This window comes from Neopelma chrysocephalum, unplaced genomic scaffold (genome assembly GCF_003984885.1).
Source record: "Neopelma chrysocephalum unplaced genomic scaffold, ASM398488v2 Primary Assembly neopelma1_67, whole genome shotgun sequence".
NCBI lineage: Eukaryota > Metazoa > Chordata > Aves > Passeriformes > Pipridae > Neopelma > Neopelma chrysocephalum.
In genome coordinates this window covers 7,878,864-7,896,910 of record NW_020897726.1, presented here as the reverse complement: position 1 = coordinate 7,896,910, position 18,047 = coordinate 7,878,864, and the positions used below count along the sequence as shown (strand labels likewise).

The 18,047-nt window shown below is 37.7% G+C and overlaps 1 protein-coding gene and 1 long non-coding RNA gene across 3 annotated transcripts in view; one reads left to right on the top strand and one right to left on the bottom strand.

Moving 5' to 3' along the window:
- Positions 1-18,047, top strand: part of MEOX2 (mesenchyme homeobox 2) — a 186,830-nt gene that overhangs the window by 87,246 nt on the left and 81,537 nt on the right. The window lies entirely within an intron of this gene.
- The window catches only part of LOC113968319, a 29,107-nt gene continuing 24,906 nt past the window's right edge, over positions 13,847-18,047 (bottom strand). The window contains exon 4 of the long non-coding RNA XR_003534480.1: positions 13,847-14,419. This is a non-coding gene — a long non-coding RNA (uncharacterized LOC113968319). The remainder of the gene's footprint in view (positions 14,420-18,047) is intronic.

Genomic DNA, 18,047 nt, shown 5'->3' with positions numbered 1-18,047 from the left:
AAGAAAAAGAAAAAGAAAAAGAAAAAGAAAAAGAAAAAGAAAAAGAAGAAAAAGAAAAAGAAAAGAAAAAGAAAAAAAAGAAAAAGTTGTTCTGGAGTCAGCTTTGTGAAGCTCCAGCTTGTAGGGAAATGTGCCTGCTCTGGACCCTATGGGACAGGGAGCGAGGTAGGGAGGATCCTCCAGCTACTCCTTCTGGCTGCTGATTCACTTGGGGGAACTTCTGCTGGACTGGATGCAAACACAGTTGAACAGGAGACCTGGGCCTGCTCTACCCGGTATCTGACACAATATTGACAGATAGCAATTTTATATCTATAACTATACTGACAAAGATTTCCCTCAATCTCTCTCTTTGCATATACAGGTATTTATGCATATAAACTTTGAGAATTTAATTCTGACAAATTCCAATTGAAATAAAAATTGCTGCTGAATTTTTGTGACTTACTTTCTTGCTGACCAGTTTCCTGCCTAACTCAGCCCCAAGCCTTTGAGAGTGCAAAAAGTACTAAACAGCCTGCCTGCATGGGTAAGTTATTCAGGAAAGACTCCTAAATGTGTGTGTCTAATTACCCTACACTCTTCCATCTGAAGTCTCCAGTTCTGCTGTCTGCATGTTGGCCATTACATGGTTCAAACAAAACATGGTTCTTCCCTCCTTTTTAGAAATAACAAAATGTTGACATTTAACACATCAGTTGTACAAGTAACAAGGAAGCTGGATGTGTGTGTTTTTGAAAAGCATTAGTTTTTCTTTTCCCTCTCTTTGGGAACCTCCCTAAAAATTTGACTTAGTTCCAATTTCTTCAACAATTGGCCAAGACATAATTCCCAAATTTCCCTTTCCATCTCTCCCCACTGAACAATATTCTACTTCCCCTGACATGCCTGCTAACTTTTCTGGGAATCTTTATCCAGACCACAATAAGCTCAATATTTTCAAGATGAAAATCCACAGCAGCTTTTCTTTTGCCAGCCTCTGACCATCAGTTCTTTTCTTGTTTTCTGTTTAATGCCAATGTTAATGTCAGCCTTTCTCTTCTTCCGTCTACAGCTGAGTTGTTACTTACATGCATCCTTTGTGTATTATTTCCCTCTGCTTGGTCTTCAGCCGCATCCCTTTCCCTTCATTCTCCATTTCCAAGATTATAGTTCATACTGTGCTTATCTCATGTCCTAACTGCACTTCTTTTCCAGTTTAGCCTTTCCAAATATGCCATGAAATCATTATGCATAGCTTCTGAGAAATCCTTCCTGTACCTTTTCCCAGCCACTCAGGAGGACTAGAAATCAGATGAGGATGTGAAATTAAAAATATTCTACGTCTCTCACTCAGTTGTTTTCTCCTTTGCCATGTCCTGAACCCTCTTCTGAGCAATTTTACAGTGGTTCCCCATTTAATTATTTAATTCCCATTTTAAAGTATCCTACTTCACAAAATCTCAAATTGTACTGCTGTAAAGGTTTAGTGATTTTTCTACTTATCTTATAGACCTGGCCCTTTTTAAACACTGTCGCTAAGTTATTACAAAGAGAAATTTTTATTACATTTTGGCACAGACAATGATTTGCATAGAGAGGTGTATATATATCTAGAACTCAAGCGTCTGGCTCTTAATTATTAGACCCCATCCACCATTCGTCCATCCAGGGACTATCTGTAGCAAAGTCTTTTATCAATAGGAAACACTCATTCTTCCTTCTTTCTTTATGAATGCTCCAAAGGGAATCATAAAATCATCATAGAATCATAGAACGGTTTGGGTTGCAAGGGATGTGAATGATTGTCTAGTTCCACTCACACAGGTAGGGACACATTCCACTAGACCAGGTTCTATCCAACCTGGCCTTGAACACTTCCAGGGATGGGACATCCACCACATATTTGGGCAACATGTGCCAGTGTCTCACCAGCCTCACAGCAAAGAATTTTTTCCTGTTATCTAAACCTTCTCTCTTTCAGTTTAAAGCTATTGCCCCTTCTCCTATTTGTACAGTCCCTCTTGTGAAAAGTCTCTCTCCAGCTCTCTTGTAAGTCTCCCCAGAGCCATCTCCTCTCCAGGCTGAACAACCTCAGCCCTCTCAGCCTGTCTTTATAGGAGTAAATTAGCTATATCAAATACACTTTTTAAATCTGGAATTACATTGTTCTTTAGCTATTACACCATCCAGTAAAAATGACATATGAAACTGTGTAATTTCATCTCCCCAAAGCAATAATGGTTTATGTCTGCTCAACTGTTATGCTTCATGGCCTTAATTCCTAGGTAGAACTTCTGAAATCTGCTTTCTGAGATTAGCAGTGCCCTCTCGCCTGATTTGAAACAAAAATAATTGGAAAGGCACATATACCAGCTTCCAGTTTATAAGAGTTCATTATTTGAAATCCCCTGAGCTCCTCCAATTAGAAAACAACTTTTTGACTTAATATCCTTCAATTGTTAAAAACTTGCGTCATTGAGAGATCACAGTGAAACGTAAAGGTCCCAGCACATTGGCACTTGATTGTGAGGGGATGTGATTGTTCCACATTTAGACTGGAAAGGGTTAGGAACTCCACTTCCCAATGTGCTTAATGAATGAAAGGAAAATTGGACCCTTGAGCCAGAGGCAATGACCTAACTGAGTGAAAAATGTTTGCAGGTTAACAAGGGCAACTGTTCCTTGCTATAATTCCCACTGGAGGTGAATGACAAAAAAGGCCAATAAACCTCAGACTTCGGATTATTTATTAACCTGTTTTCTTCCTAGAAGAAAAGACCCTAATGTAGCTCTTGGAAGACAGAACTGAAAAAGTGTCCTTTCACAAAGGGTAAATTAATGACCATGGGCACCGCTTAAAAAGATTAAATTATAATATTTAGTATCATTATACTCTCTGTAATCTGTCAGATTTTTAGAAAGTCAACTTTACTGGGACTGAAACACAAGGAAATAAAAAATAAAACTGATTAAATGACTCTAATTTAAGCCATATTAGAACAAAATGTAACTGGAAATGACATATAAGCATTGTTGACACTGAATCAGAGAAACATATTTTATGTCTTGTCTTTACAAGCACTGCTGCCTAACATGCTGACACAGCAAATCCATAGCTCTCCTACAAGTACTCAGAAACTAGGGTGTGGTGGGATAGCCAAATGTCCTGATGGAGAGTGGAGCCTCTCTAGTTGGAAGTCACGCAATTCACTTCTCACCCTGGAAGACAGACTTGGTTTCCAATCTTAACCATTTGTAATGAAGTAATGGAAAGATTCCTGTTGTCTTCACTGAGATCAGGTCTGGAGCCTAACACGGAGGCGATGGAAAAAAATTGCAGGGTAAGCACAGAACAATGCAGGAAAAGACTTAAGACTAGTAATAACCAGTAGAGCAGCTGTCAAACTACCTTTGCAAAAAATTCTGTGATGCCTTTTCAGGAAACAGTGTAGACTAGTCAGGAGAGAATTGAAGGGTATGATCCAAAGTTGAGCTCTTTCAGTGTGCTTTGTATTGTATTAGTCCCTAACAGAATATACAAATAACATATTGCTTCCTGTATTTGAAGTGCCAAAAATGAGATAGCTGCAAGCATTCTGCAAACCATATGTCTGAATCAGTCTGAGGCTGAAGCAAAAGGAAGGAATATGAATTTACATAATGCAACTCTCTCTGCAACATAGATAGGATAACCATAACGCACAGATGTATTATTAGTAATGGGAACTGCATTTGACTTTCACATTAAAACAACCCTGTATTTTTAAAAATGCTCTTTCTTCACCCTGTTGTGTACCTGCACATGAAAAAGTGAACACTGGGTTTATGTACTGATTTCCTCTCAGAATGACAGAACCACCTTCCTGCTCAGATCTCTTCCTGAAAATGTATGATTAAATTTGTATGGTCTTTGGCTGTGGGCTTACAAGTCTCATTTAATTCAAAATGGCTAACCAACTTACATTTGATTATTAATTCTTAAGTAAAGTAAATGTCTGTGAGAAGCAGAGCTGTGCTTTCTATCCCAATGACTTTATAAATAGTGCAGGTCGACCAGCACGCCAGGTCCTTTTTCACCAGCCAGCTTTCCAACCACTCTGGCCCCAGCCTGGAGCACTGCCTGGAGTTGCCGCAACTCAAGTGCAGGACCCCACACTTGGTTTTGTTGAACCTCATACCATTTGCCTCAGCCCACCGATCCAGCCTGTCCAGATCCCTCTGCAGAGCCTTCCTACCCTCAAGCAGATCAAAACCCCCACCCAACTGGGTGCCTTCTTCAGACGGACTGTACCTGATCCCCTAATCCACATCATTGACAAAGACATTAAACAGGGCTGGCCCCAACACTGAGCCCTGGGGAACACCACTAGTGACTGGCTGTCAGCTGGATGTAACTCCAATCACCACCACTCTCTGTGACCAGCCATCCAACCAGTTTTTTACCCAGTAAAGAGAATACCCATCTAAGACATGAGCAGTCAGTTTCTCCAGGAGAATGCTGTAGGAGGCAGTGATAAGGACTTCACTAAAGTCCAGGTAGGCACATCCACAGCCTTTCCCTCATCCACTAAGTGGATCATGTTGTCACAGAGGGAAATCAGGTTAGTAAAGCAGGACCTGCTCTTCATAAACCCATGCTGTCTGGGCAGCTGCCCTCAAGAAGACATTCTTGAGAGTAGCTGCCCAGGAGCAGGTGGCAGTGCTTTTCATGGAGATTCCCAGCTTGTATGTTAAATCTTCAACATCATCTCTAGCACCAGTGACTAAGTAGGTGTTACAGCTGTTTCTCACAGCTTGAAGCCTGGTTCAGTTGTAGGGAAGTCTTCTAAAATCAAGAAGCTGGAGATAATGGAGAACCTGCCCTCTATCCTCTCTTTATGAGAGGCAGTGCTCCTAAGTTGGGTTTCTAAAGTCTTAAGCCTGTGTCTTTGTCTAGACAGGCCTGATGTATTCCTGATTTTAAGAGGAAATTAAGTGAAAACTTGCCCAGTGTTGCTGGATATGGCCTGCAAAGTTTCATCTCTTGTCTCTTTATTGCATATTTTAGGAAACTGTGAAAGCCTGCATAATGAATCTTTTTATTAAAAAGAAAAAAAGAAGGGAAAAAGAAATCAAAATAATTAAAATGAGACAATAACAAAGGAGAAAAAAAGTAACTGGTGAGTAATAATATTTAGGTTAGTAGAAAAGTGCTTCTTTGAGAAAGTAGCCAAGTTACTAACTATAAAAGGGTAGAAACAAAACATTTTCGTACCATGAAAAATTAATGAGTGAATAGGAGGTCAGAACTATAGTGACTTTTATTCAGCTCAGCTTGCCTTAAACTTGGATATGAACTTCTGAACTTGGTTTTCCACAACCTTTCTAGTTTGGGATATCGGTTAAGAAATTATTAATCATGAGATATATATCACTTTCTTTCTGAGTTATATGGGATATTGATGACTCATCTGTACTGCTCAGAGATTTGAAAAGCTTGCTGCTCTCAGTAATCATTTATAGTCCTTTATACATATATGCTTCTGTTTGTAATTCTTCTATAGGTATAGTTTCAGGGTTTAAAAAATAGAATTTTCTTGTTTAGAGTCCTTTAAACATGGACAGACATTTTTTCTCTGTTAAATTCTAAAGAGAAAAAAAGCTAAGTTTTTTAACACAAAACTATTCTTTCACTCTGCATAAACTCTCTTTTATTCTTTATCTCAATTTTTGGTAGGCAACTACGCTAGCACTCGACTACCACTTTTGGATGTTCTGGAGGAGAGAAAAAAAATTGGGCACATTCTAGAGTTTCAAAACATAATCCATGTGTATTAAAGCTTTCATGTTATTTCCAACAAAAAATGAAATCTTCTTTTCTTTACTGGGCACTTTTCCCAGGCACATAGTATGTAAACTGAATAGGCCATGAAAGTTCACTGACACAGAATTCCATAAAGGTGTTATAATGACCCTAAAAGCCTACTTCTACACCAGTTGTTTCATACAAAATTTGTAAACCTCACAAATGTTACTATACATGCTTGCAGTCACATCATCACTTGCTATGATCTTGTCTCATAAATTAAGTAAGGTTGGGTCTTGTCAGTTCTTGGATAGAAGGCCTCCAAGGAAAACCCAGATGGTGCAGGCATTGATAGCAATTTAGTGGGAAGACCACCTACTGTGTTAGTACTCATTTTTCTTCTGGATTGAGAGCATTGTGTTTGGAAGGATGTTGCTGTTTTTTTCTGAGGTTGAAAATTAAGAACCTGACCAAAATTAAGTATTTCAAGGCGTCATAATAATAATTCTACATTATGAAGCGTAAAAGTACAGGAGTGGTTCAAATATTGCCAGCTGAAATCAGAAAAATATTAAAATTAATTGGAACTATCTTTTTGCCTTTTTTTTCATTCTGTCTTCATTCGGCGTCTGTCCATTCCCTCTGTGAAATATTCACTGATAACTGACAACTAAAAACAATTTTTATCTTCATCAGCATTTCCTGTAAGCTTTTGTAAAACATTTAAAACTCAAAAAGCATGACTGCAACAGAAACTGGGAATTCCCTCAGATGGGAATTTGTAGAGGTTTTTTTTTAATCTTATTATTTCCTTCTGTGGCATAGAACAAATAAAATGTTAAAATGTAATCTGTTCTGCCTTATTTCACTGACAAATTTCATCATGTCCTGTGCCTCCATTACGCTCTGTGGGCTAGAATACCTGGTTACACCATAGGTTTTTGGTGGAGCGGGGAGTGGTGCAGGCAATAAATGGTGCTACCTGAAAACCTTGGGCCAGGGGCACTGTGGCAAGTGAAGCACTATTTACTATTCATTGTCTCAGTAGTGTGTATATTCTTCTTATTGCCTCCCCAAGTGCTAAATCACTGTTACAGTGCATCACTGCAAATCTTGTTTAGGAGTGGTTTTCAGTTGTGGTTTTTTGTCATTTCCTCTAATATGCTTTAAAAAAAAATAAAATGATTCATGAAACACAGACATTTGTCATGCTAAAGAGTGTTAAACCCAAAAATTTGAGGAGAAGCAGTTATAGTAGAAACAAATTGTTACAATACCTGGTAGGATATATATATATATATATATACACACACACACATATATAAGCTTCCTCACACCTAAAATATGAATAATACAGTTGTGATTTTTGTATGCAGATTGACAAGATTATAACTGTTTTCGAAGGTTTAGTAACTAGAGTTTTAACATGGAAAAAGATTTTTTCAAAACCTAGAAGATTTCACAGCATTAGAAAGAAAAATCTTCGAAAGTGATGATTGGCTAATATATTCATAGCTATAAATAATGGGTCTTTTTTCACAGAGGATGTGAAAGACACATTTGCCTTCTACTCTGAGAACCCAGCTGCTGTCATGGTGCTATGTCAGAGAGTGTACAGTGGAGTAAAACTTCACATACATTTGCAAATACTCGGTCCAGAGGGGGTTCACTGAACTTGATGTTGATTATTCATAAACACAAAGTAGTTCTCAAGTCAAATAGTATTTTAAGGGAAAGTCACAAGGAACTTACATGTTCTGAAGACATCAGCAAGAAATCACAACCAAGTAGGGAATAACTATAGACTCTAATAATGTGAAAGTCTCTACTCATCCCAAGGATGTTTCAGTAAAAATAATTGTGGTTGGTACCAAGCTGTATTTATATTTCTTAGAAGCTAAATCTAACTGGAATAAACTTTGTTTCTTCTATTCTGTATATTTTCCCTTTTTCACTGATGGGCTTCCTTTTATACTTCAGCTTTATTATCAAACTATGAGGACATTTAAGGACTGTTGAAGACAGTGTCCAAATAAAGAGTTCTTATTTCACAATTCTAGTAAATTGGAGGTAACCCATTTGTAATCACACTTGCAGTCTGCTAAACTGGAATATCCAGTGCAAAACTAAGCTCTTTCAGAACTTTGAATTTTGATTCCAGAATTGTTAAATCTTACTACCTCTGGAAGGTTTAAAAAAAACAAGACTATCATTTCAGTCAGCAGAGGGGCTGACTTACTCAAAAAGCACATTGATGTAATAGGAACTAGGATGGATTAAAAGCTCTGATGGGAGGGTATAAGTAGACAGATTTTATATCGTGTTCCCCAGACCCCTTTTTGGTGTCTTGGTGAGATGCCCTCTCTATTCTTACTAGAAACATGTCTGTATGATGGCTAGAATATTCAAAGTTGATTAAAGACTCTGAATATTGTCAAGTTCTGAGTGTTCAACATGAAACATTGTTTAAGTCCCCTAATATTTAGAAAGTGCTCAAAACCTCTTTTATGAAAATCTGTTTTCTTTGAGCCAGGCCTATAAAATTATTGGGCACCTCAGAACACATAGGTCAGTCTCCTTCCCCACTAGCAACAAAACCTCAGCTGGGCAAAACAGCAATTGCTTCTGCAGCTTACCACGAATATCAAACCTTGGGAGGATTTCACTACCTTCAGTTTCTCCCACCAGCAATTCATAACAGCAATTAAATAAGTTCTGTCCTCCTTTGGAATATGGCCACAGTTTAAACTGTTCAGAGGCAAGTCAGATCAGGCTGAGTACTACTACCAAGCTAATCCCCTTTTCTCAAACAGTGTTCCCTCCTGGCCTTTGTGGTTTTCTCTTTGCAAAAAGCACCCCTCCATATTGTATTGGTTAACTGCTTCTGAATTTGTATGCAATACAATGTGAGGTAGCAGACTCCTTGGCCCACAGGTTATGTAATTTTACAACCTTAAAAGGTAAATTACTGAGAGATTTCTGGTGCTCCAAAAATAAGTAAGGGGAATATTTACAAAGTAAGATCTGGACATGATCTTTGCTTGAGTTTATGATCCTGCCTGTTGTTCCTCCATGTTTCCCATGCCTCTAGACAGACTCAGTTTATTATCCATCTCAGATATACTGCCATCTCCAAGCTTCTGGCAGTCACTGTTATCTGTCACACTGATGTGCTGCACAGGAAAATTGTTCTGCATTTTTTGGTGGAGAAATAAAAAGTTATTGGCATAGGTAGTTTGGAAGCCAGAACAGCTTTCTTACCCAGTGAGATATTATTGTGTTTCAGAAGCATCTGAAGGGAGTCAAACCTAGTCCACACATATGTTCAATTTTACATGGTGTGCTGAGGCCAAAATTTGGAGCCAGCTGCTCCTAAGTCTTTGGCATGTGCTTTTCTTTAACCACATAGAACATTGGCTGTCTGTATCTGCTTGCACCTTTGTGACCTCAGTTTCAGAGCCATATATATGTTTCTTACCCTCTCAGTGTCTTTAAAAGAAAAAAAAAAGAAAATACATCATTTGGAGTTAAGTCTAGAAAAGCAGTTTGCTGTCTTTTGGCTTATTAAAATGCAGTAGTACTAGAAAATATAATGTGACAACTACTGCCTGACTTTTGCATCTATATGGAATAGATTTTAATATTGTTTTAAAACTTAGACAGTATAGGAAATGAAGCCTCAAAACTCATGTATTCTGGTTGCATGTAAACTGGTACTTTTTTGTCACACGAGGACAGAGATTAAAAACAACTTTATAAAGTATTTATGAGGTTTTGATTTACCACAATTATTTTCTCTGGCTTTTAGAGTCTCTGAATAGTATCTTAATGCTAGATCATATTTTCTGACAGCAAAACACCAGATACACTGTAATGATTTGGCATTCAGCCTTTTGGAATGAAGGCCAAAACTAGCTAAATAAATCTTTTTCAATAGCAAGGAGCAATGATTGCATTGTAAACTCTGCATAAATCTGTGATATTACAGAAAGCAACTGTTTTGCAATAAAGTGACTTGAAAAAAAAATCCATGGAAAAAATTTCCCATACTGGAAAGATGTCAACATGGCATTTTGCTACCAGAGTCTTCTATACTGTTGCAACTGAACATTTAATAATGTGACAAAAAGTGTTTTTCTTGATCATTGTGCTCAAGATTGGGTGAGAATCCCAGACTGGAGTAGTATTTAATAGAAATATTAACTTTATTAATAACACATAAAACACATTTGGATTCCTAGTAGTCAGCTCTATACATGGTTAAGAAAAGGCAGGTGACCTGTGAAATAGCTTGAGCTCATGCTATGCAAGATTTTTATGATGAGAGGCAAAGCTCTGAGTTCGTTCGTATTCAGCTGGAGACGGTGGAGTAAAATATTCACCGCTGTGCATTTACTGCTAGTGGTGTATGACTGTAGGTGTTAGAAGTGAGGCAAGACATCAAGGTTGCTGTGCTAAACACTCTGCAAGGGTGTAGACAGACACCCTCACCAACCTCACCCAGAAGAGCTTATACTTTAAAATACAGATGCCTCAGACCTGGTTGAAAGGGAAGCAGACATTTATGAGAAGCAACTTATGCAAACCACAAAACTGCCACTGGCAGCAGTGAAAGGAGGAACGTTTCTGGAGGCTGAGCACCATGGTGCAAGCTGTGACTTTCAGTCAATGGGAGGGTGGGTTTCTTTATTTACCCTCAAACTTTTGTGCGTGGAATGACTGTATGGAAACACAGAGCCACACGCTGATGTGACCATGCAGCCTTACAGGTCCCTCCAGCAGCTCTGTGTGTGTGTATCAGACAGGAGAAACAAGAGGGCCCCATGGTGCTTCTCAGGTCAGAGCCTGTGAGCAGAGGGGTGGGTGCCCTCTGTGACCCCCTGCTCTATTCTCTTCTTGAGAAACTACCTCGGTTTGGCTTTAAAAAGGGCCAGAACCAGCTGAACAAATTTATGGCTATTTGGTGTAACATTTCCGTGCAGTTCAGGTTAATAGTTCAGTTACAGTGCGAAGACTAAATCCACGTTCTCCAAATCATATAAACTCTACCTCAAAAGAAATAACAATAAGGATAACTGTAACCATAACAATAATACTTCTTCAACTTGTTACAGTATTAAAAAACTCAACATCCAGGCAAAGATTTTTGGCCGAAACAGGGAGGGAAGGACAAACAAACATGCAGAAGCCCATACTGATGTGAAATAGATGGCTCATAAAGCCCTGCGAGGGTAGATTTTAACTCCTCGGGCTTTATGATGACCCTTTGCATCACCATTTGGAGCTATTGCAGCAGCTACAATTAAAACCGGGGTGAAGCGACACCTCGCCCAGGCTCCCCGCGCTGCCGCTGCCAAGGGGCTGTGCCGGCGGCAGGCGCTGCTCCAGGCGGGAGTCGGCAGAGGGCAGCGCTCGGTCCCGGTGTCGGTCCCGATCCCGACCCCGATCCCAGCCCCGGCCCGTCAGGCTCCCCGCGCTGCCAGGCACGAGGCACCGTCCCCGGGAGCTGACGGCAGCGGGGAATCTCGCAAAGGATGGTGGTTAGGGAGGGCTGCAGGGTGTACAGGCATGTAGGAGAGGAGCCTTGGAATATATCCAGAGACCAAATCCTTGAGTCTTAGCAGCTGAAAGATGTTGAATGCTCTCCTTAGGCTGAAAAGCGCTTGGCACGCTCCCGGAGAGTGTGTCAGGACAAGACTGGTACTGTGGCGCTCCAGGGACCACGCGGAAAACCTTAGGATTACAGCTGTAACTTGGCCACTTCCTCACTTACCGCCTTCGGTTTCAAACCTATCAACCCATCTGAAACGGAGCGTCCCAGCATGATGCACTTCGCACATCTGATTGCTTAATTATTATCTGCCTTTCCACACATGCAGAATCACAGTTTCACCTGCTCATGTGGCACCCACATGTGCTATCCTGAACACCAGGGTGTGAGCAGCTTGGGATCATTGCCAGTCTGCCTGGTATCTTCTCTCTTTGCTCATGCTCTTCATTCCAACTGCAGCTTTTGCATGCTTCCCTAGGTATGAAAATATAAATGCATGCACAAAATAATTGTGCAGCTCATATAATACTTAGCAGAATCTTTGTTAACTGCTTGGAAAGTGAAAAGTGCCTTCTAAAGACAAACAGTTAAAAAGAATCTCTGCGCAATAGCTAAACAATTGCCAGGGAAAGTAAATACAGTTTTTAAATTTTAGGTTTTTAAAAAAAACTTCCCATCATTTAAAGCCACATGGACTTTAATTTAAAATGTTATCATGATGGCTGTTCATCAAGTGTATATTAAGTATTGCTCAATAAACAAAACAGCACAGGTGTTCTCTCAGAACCATGTCAGAAAATGTATTTTTATTCTGAAAAAAATCCACTCCAAGTGTTTTCACTTTTGTTATGCAAAAGAATACATCCCCTGTCCTCATACTATAGAATTTTTTTTAGAAGTTATTGTTTATCTGCCTTTCCAGTGTAAAAAATATTGATCTGAAAGAGACTTCAAGAAAGAGTCAGAGGCAGGAAAACACAGGTAGAAAAATGGTTTGAGAAAAGCTACCAGTAAATTTATGTCCAGCAAATGAATGCAGGTAAGAAGAAAGGGGAAGTGGGAAACAGATTTCAAGGAACCAGGTACTTGCTGTGTGTACTAATTAGATTAACTTGCTCCTCGTCTAAAGCAAAGTACACTGCACAATACAGAGAGAGGAATCAGTGATGGTTTTTTGGTGCCTGTGATGGTCCATTTGCATTGTTCTGGGACTTTATGAAAAGTTTTGTTGTAAGGGCTGGTTTCCTTTGCAAGCCTTTGCCTCTGGCAGGCTGGCAGCTTGGTGACACATAGATAGCAGCATTGCTTATGTTCTTGTAGCAAAGGTGGAATGCAGCCTTTCTATTTGATGTTGTGGCTCTGGGTTCATGCTATAATTCAGTCATTAAGGGTAAGGGGCCCAGAAGGCAGATACGCTCTTTTCCAAGCAGCTGTTAACAGAGTTTGCAGTGTGTGCTTGAGATGTCACCTGAGCAGAGGCAGATTGATTTAGTAAACTGAGATCTGTCTTGGAACTTTGCATCCTTTCCCATCTTTGCCATTGCTTTCCTGCTGAATCACCTTTTTAGCCTAATGCCTCAGTTTCTTCTGTAAAATGGATGCAGTAAGCACTGCAGAAGCAACCAGTAATGTGTTTTTCTTTCTAGACAGAAAATGTCATGTCTAATAACCGAACATTATTTATTTTTATTTCTATGTTATAGAAGACAGGGCAGGTTTTCTGTGGTCCTATTAGCTCCTCTCTCATCCTTCCAATACTATAAGGACAGTGTTAGTGTAGGTTTCGTTAAATTTCTGCTTGGTTGTTTCAATCAGTTCAGAATAAATGAGTATCCATGTGCTTTTGGGCCAATTTTGAATGCTTCTTTCTTAACATTCTTTCAAAGAACTTGAAGATACATATGAAGTAAAGTCCCTGTCATTGCAGAGGATTCTCACAGTCAGGCAGCAATTGGTCACAGACCACCAAAATTAGAGGTAGGGAGTAGGTAAGAAATCTTAAGAGTCATTTAAGTTTGGGAGAGTTTTAGATATGCAGAAGAAGGAGGTACATTCCAAAATTTAAGGGGGCAGGCAGCATTAAACAGATACTTAGTTTAGAAAAATATCTTAAACTTTGTAGATTGTTCTCTATTTTCATATCAATAATGTATTCGACATTTTCAAGTGATAGCATGTCAAGAACATCACAAACATCCACCCACTGTCTAATTGTGCTGACTAGTTATTTCTAACCTGATAATAAGCAGTGAATTGGTTAACACTGTTGGTACTTAAGTGTACATATTTTGCTTCAAGGCGGACACTCCAGCAAGATGAATGGGGGAAGTTAACTTTGCTTGATGCTATTGTTTTAGCTGGTAAGGATGAGGACTCAACAAGATGAAAGTATGTTGGTTTACATTGTCAAGGCTATCTTCACAACCAGAAGCTAGAAACTTCCTTTATTATGAGAAAACAAACACATAAATTCTGGGAAATAGAATAAAACATTTCATTAATCTGCATGAAAGTCTTAAATCATTCAGATTTGTAGATTTGCTACCTATGGTAATCTTTTTCTTCCGCATTTGGAATAAGAGTTTGTTGGGATCAGACAGCATTTTTGCTTCCATTCATTGATGGGCTAAGAAATTACAGTAATAACAGATACAGCAGGCATCTTTTCTTCAAAATATAGCTCTTTGGAAATGGCACAGAAGCCAAAAGAAAGGCTTATAGAATGCTACCCTGTTCTATTGAAATCTGTTCAGAAAAATAAATGAGATTCTGTTCTTGGCTTCCTTTGCCTTGTTGAACAATATAGGATAAGTCATTTGATCTAGCTTTACACCGGCTTCTCAACTGTGAAACAAGAATGAATGAGTTATGCATGTTTTCTAAAAGTGTTGGTAAATGCAGATGGAAAATTATGTAATCCCTAAGCACCAAATTGGGTGACCTTTATTCATACTGAAATAATGAGGACTATTTACAGAGTAGCCTACTATTCACTGTAAGGATGACAGAATCCAGGCAGGTTTCGAATTGGCCCAAAGAATACTTCTGAATTGCTGTTTTTGTTCAGTTTTAAAGTTCCATTTTCATAAGATTAAAGGGACCTGAAAATTAATAAAATTGCAGGTTAGTGAATGATACTATATGTTTGAAGATATCCACACTCTAACAATCTTTGACTATATCTTCAAATACCAGTATCTCAGTTGTAGTATTACTGCTGGGATTTTCAGAAAAATAGCATGTAATGTCAACTCTGTACTTAAACTGTAACCAACAAACCCTGGGGAGCTATCAAGTTATCAGTCTTTAGTACCGAAAGCATAACACTGTTTTTAAGTATAGCTACTCAAAATGGATCAAGTTACAGACGGGTTGTGTTTTAGTGAACTAAAATTAATAAGGTATTTTTAGCCAAACAGAAAAATTCATAAGTGTAGATATTTGTAGCCAAGTTCCTGATTCTATAAATTAATTTTTATTTAACCCTGTGAAAATTAGTTGTATATGCACATACATGCATGCAAACCACCTTTGAACATGAAGTTTTCAGTACTTTGTTGCCCATAATCTCAAGCTGGAATAGAAATACTACCACTTCAGCATTCAAAATCTGGATCAGCTGCTAAGGTCTAAGATGTTTGCATTTGAACTTTGTGTACTTTAGAGGTATATGATATGTATTCTGATCTGAATTAAAATGTGTGGTAATTGGGAGGAAATAAGACAAAACCTTTCCTTGAGAAACTGAAATGTTTGTGTGTCAGATGTACCCATAAATGTTTTCTCTTTCTAAAGGAAAAAAAATATTTAGAGATAATGATGTGAGGATCTAAATCTGAGCAAGTCACTTCTGAAGAAACAGTGGAGGAAACATCTTTGGTGGCCTGAGGAAAACAATTAGCCATTGTCCTATGTATACTTAAATGTGTAAAGACAAATTTGCTTGTCAGATCAGCTACAAAATTGGGAATTTGAAGACTCATAGCAGCCAGTATTTCACATTTGCATTCACTATTTTCTGTCACTCTGTAAAGACCATGTCTCTATTTTCTGTCCAGTTCCACTGGTGAATCTCCAAGAGACAATATCAGTTTGGCTCCAGGTAATTAGTCTTTTTTTTTTTTTCAAAGCACATAAATTATTACTGGGCCATTAATTTTGAGTGAATCTAATCCCAGTTCACTTTTGATTTTGGAGGGAATAAGTTATGCTTTTCAGCCTATTTAGCAAGGTTGTCACATTATCTATCTGTACAGACTCTAACACATGCTTCAGTTAAATAGAAGATCAGGACAACAAATGCTTTTTGTGACTTTCACTGAAAAGTCAAAAAATCCACAGACGTCTAAATGAATTACAGTGCTACAAATACAACTTTAAAAAACCCTATGGAAGGCATTTATCCATTATTTTCATAATGTTTTGAGATTTTCATACAGAAGGAAAGGAAATAAAAAATCCTTAGTGCTATTGGCTTTATGCATGTGTATGTAATATTTAATTTCAAAATTAAGATGTTCAGAACTTCTGAAGTGAAACAAAGACAAATCTGACTTTCCAAACTGTACTTTTCAAAATGCAAATAGCAAAGGAACACTGGTTGCAATTTTATGGTGTTTCTGCACTTAGTCTTGTGGTAGATACAGATCCAATAATCAGAGATATTTATATGCTTTTTTAGCATACTTTCCTAGACATCACATAATGTTGTGCATATACACATAATATCTATCTATATTAGAAAACTGTTATTTCAGTTTTCCTGATGAGGAAGTTGAGGCACAGAAAGACTAAGGGACTTTTTCCAAGTTGCAGAGGATATGAGTTAAAGCAGGCTAAAAGATCTTGAATTTATGATTAACTTCTAAATCACTATATAGCTTTTCTTAGAACAAATCAGTGCAAACAATTAATTAAACTGCCAAATGCTTATTTGAAAACCAAACTAAACATTATTAATTTAATTTGGCAAGTAAAAATCCCCCAACAACCCAGAGTATTTCTAGAGTGAACTTTATTTTGATGTGTATTTTATGGAAAGGAAGAGTAAGATTGTTATTTTTTTCCCACCAGAAAGATCTGTGCAGTTTGCCAATATCTGCCTTGGCAATACCTTTGTAGAAATGTGTATATTTTGTCTTTTAGAAAACTGGTTTCCCAAGGCTGAGAAAAACTGTGAGCAAAATTATGTGGCAGGAAACATTTAAACATGAAAATATGAAATATAATTCAGATTTGATAAATCTGTGTTAAAAGACACACTACTTAGCAATTCTTTAAAGACATCTTTAGCCTAAAAATATCCTATTGGTTAAGAAGAAAATGAAGGCAGGAATAAAAATTCACATAACAAAAACAAGAGCAATAGCAGTGAGTTTAAAACCGACTCTAGGGAAATATAGACAATAGATACAGGAAGCTGAAAATATCTTAAAAAAACGCTGCAAAGGATGGAGGAAAACAAGAAACAATACATTAAGTATATATAAAAAAGTGAGATCTTATTAATGGTTCAAATCCTGTACTCAGCAAGTATAGTAAAAACATGGATCACTATGTGCAAAAGGCAGATGTGCTCATACGTATCTGTTTTTCCAGAAAAGACAGGAAGATCTATTTCTACCTTAAAGCTAATGTAAAGTATTTTCTATCCCATCAGTAGCTGGAAACTGAACAAATATTTTTTTTTTCCAAATGGGCAGTATCAGGCAATAGACTTAAACTAAAGCTAAGGTAATTTATTTCAGTGTACTAATAATTTTTTAATTACAGAATGCTGGGGAATTTGGAGAAAATGAATGCTGAGATTCTAAATGAAAAATCTGTTAAAAAGCATAGAAAAGACTGATTAAAATGGAGGTAATAAAGAAATAAGTATAGATGACTTACAGTCATGTAGGGAAAAATATTTCTAGTGTGGTACTGTGAGGATCTGTTTTTCAATACCAGGCAATATCTTTAGCAAAGTCTGGAAAATGTTCAATTATCAATAGCAAAACTTACAAGTGACAAAAGCATTTAATGAACAATTAATGATGATGAAAGAGGAATGAGTTAACCTGGAGTGCTCATTACAATAAATTCATTACAACAAGATATTTTTGCATGGCCAAAACTGAGGCCAAAGGAAAAAGAATTTACATAAAACTTATTATTGGGAAACTGAATCCTCTAGAAAAGACTTAAATATGAAAGTAAACTAAAAGAATAATGTTATGATTAAAATGTAAGATGCAATCCTTTCACGTCTAAGCAAGAGAATAAAGGTGGTGATACTCCCTCTGTTACTGTCATTAGTGAGGACATTCCTGGAATGCTCTGTCCAGTTCTAGCATTAATGCTTTGTGAAGGACCTTTACAAACTGGAATGGGCTCAGAAGAAGACTGCAAGAAAGGTATGAGGTCTGGGAAATGTGCTTCATTTTGAGACACTAAAGAAGCCCAGTTTGCTTTAGGTTAGAAGGAGACTTAGTCACAGTCTGTAAGACCATTCATGGAAAAGATTTCATCGACCAGTTCTGTTACAAATGAAGTCTAATAAAGTATTTAAAGTTAATTGGTTTTTTTAATTATTATTGTTACTTGATCATTATCCAATTAATGATAAAGATGGAACTACTGGAAATTTAATTTTGACAATTCTGATCTGGAAACAGAGCACAAATATCAAGTGATAGTAATTAATGTTTGGAACAAATTCTGACATAGCAATGTGCTGGATTTTCCATC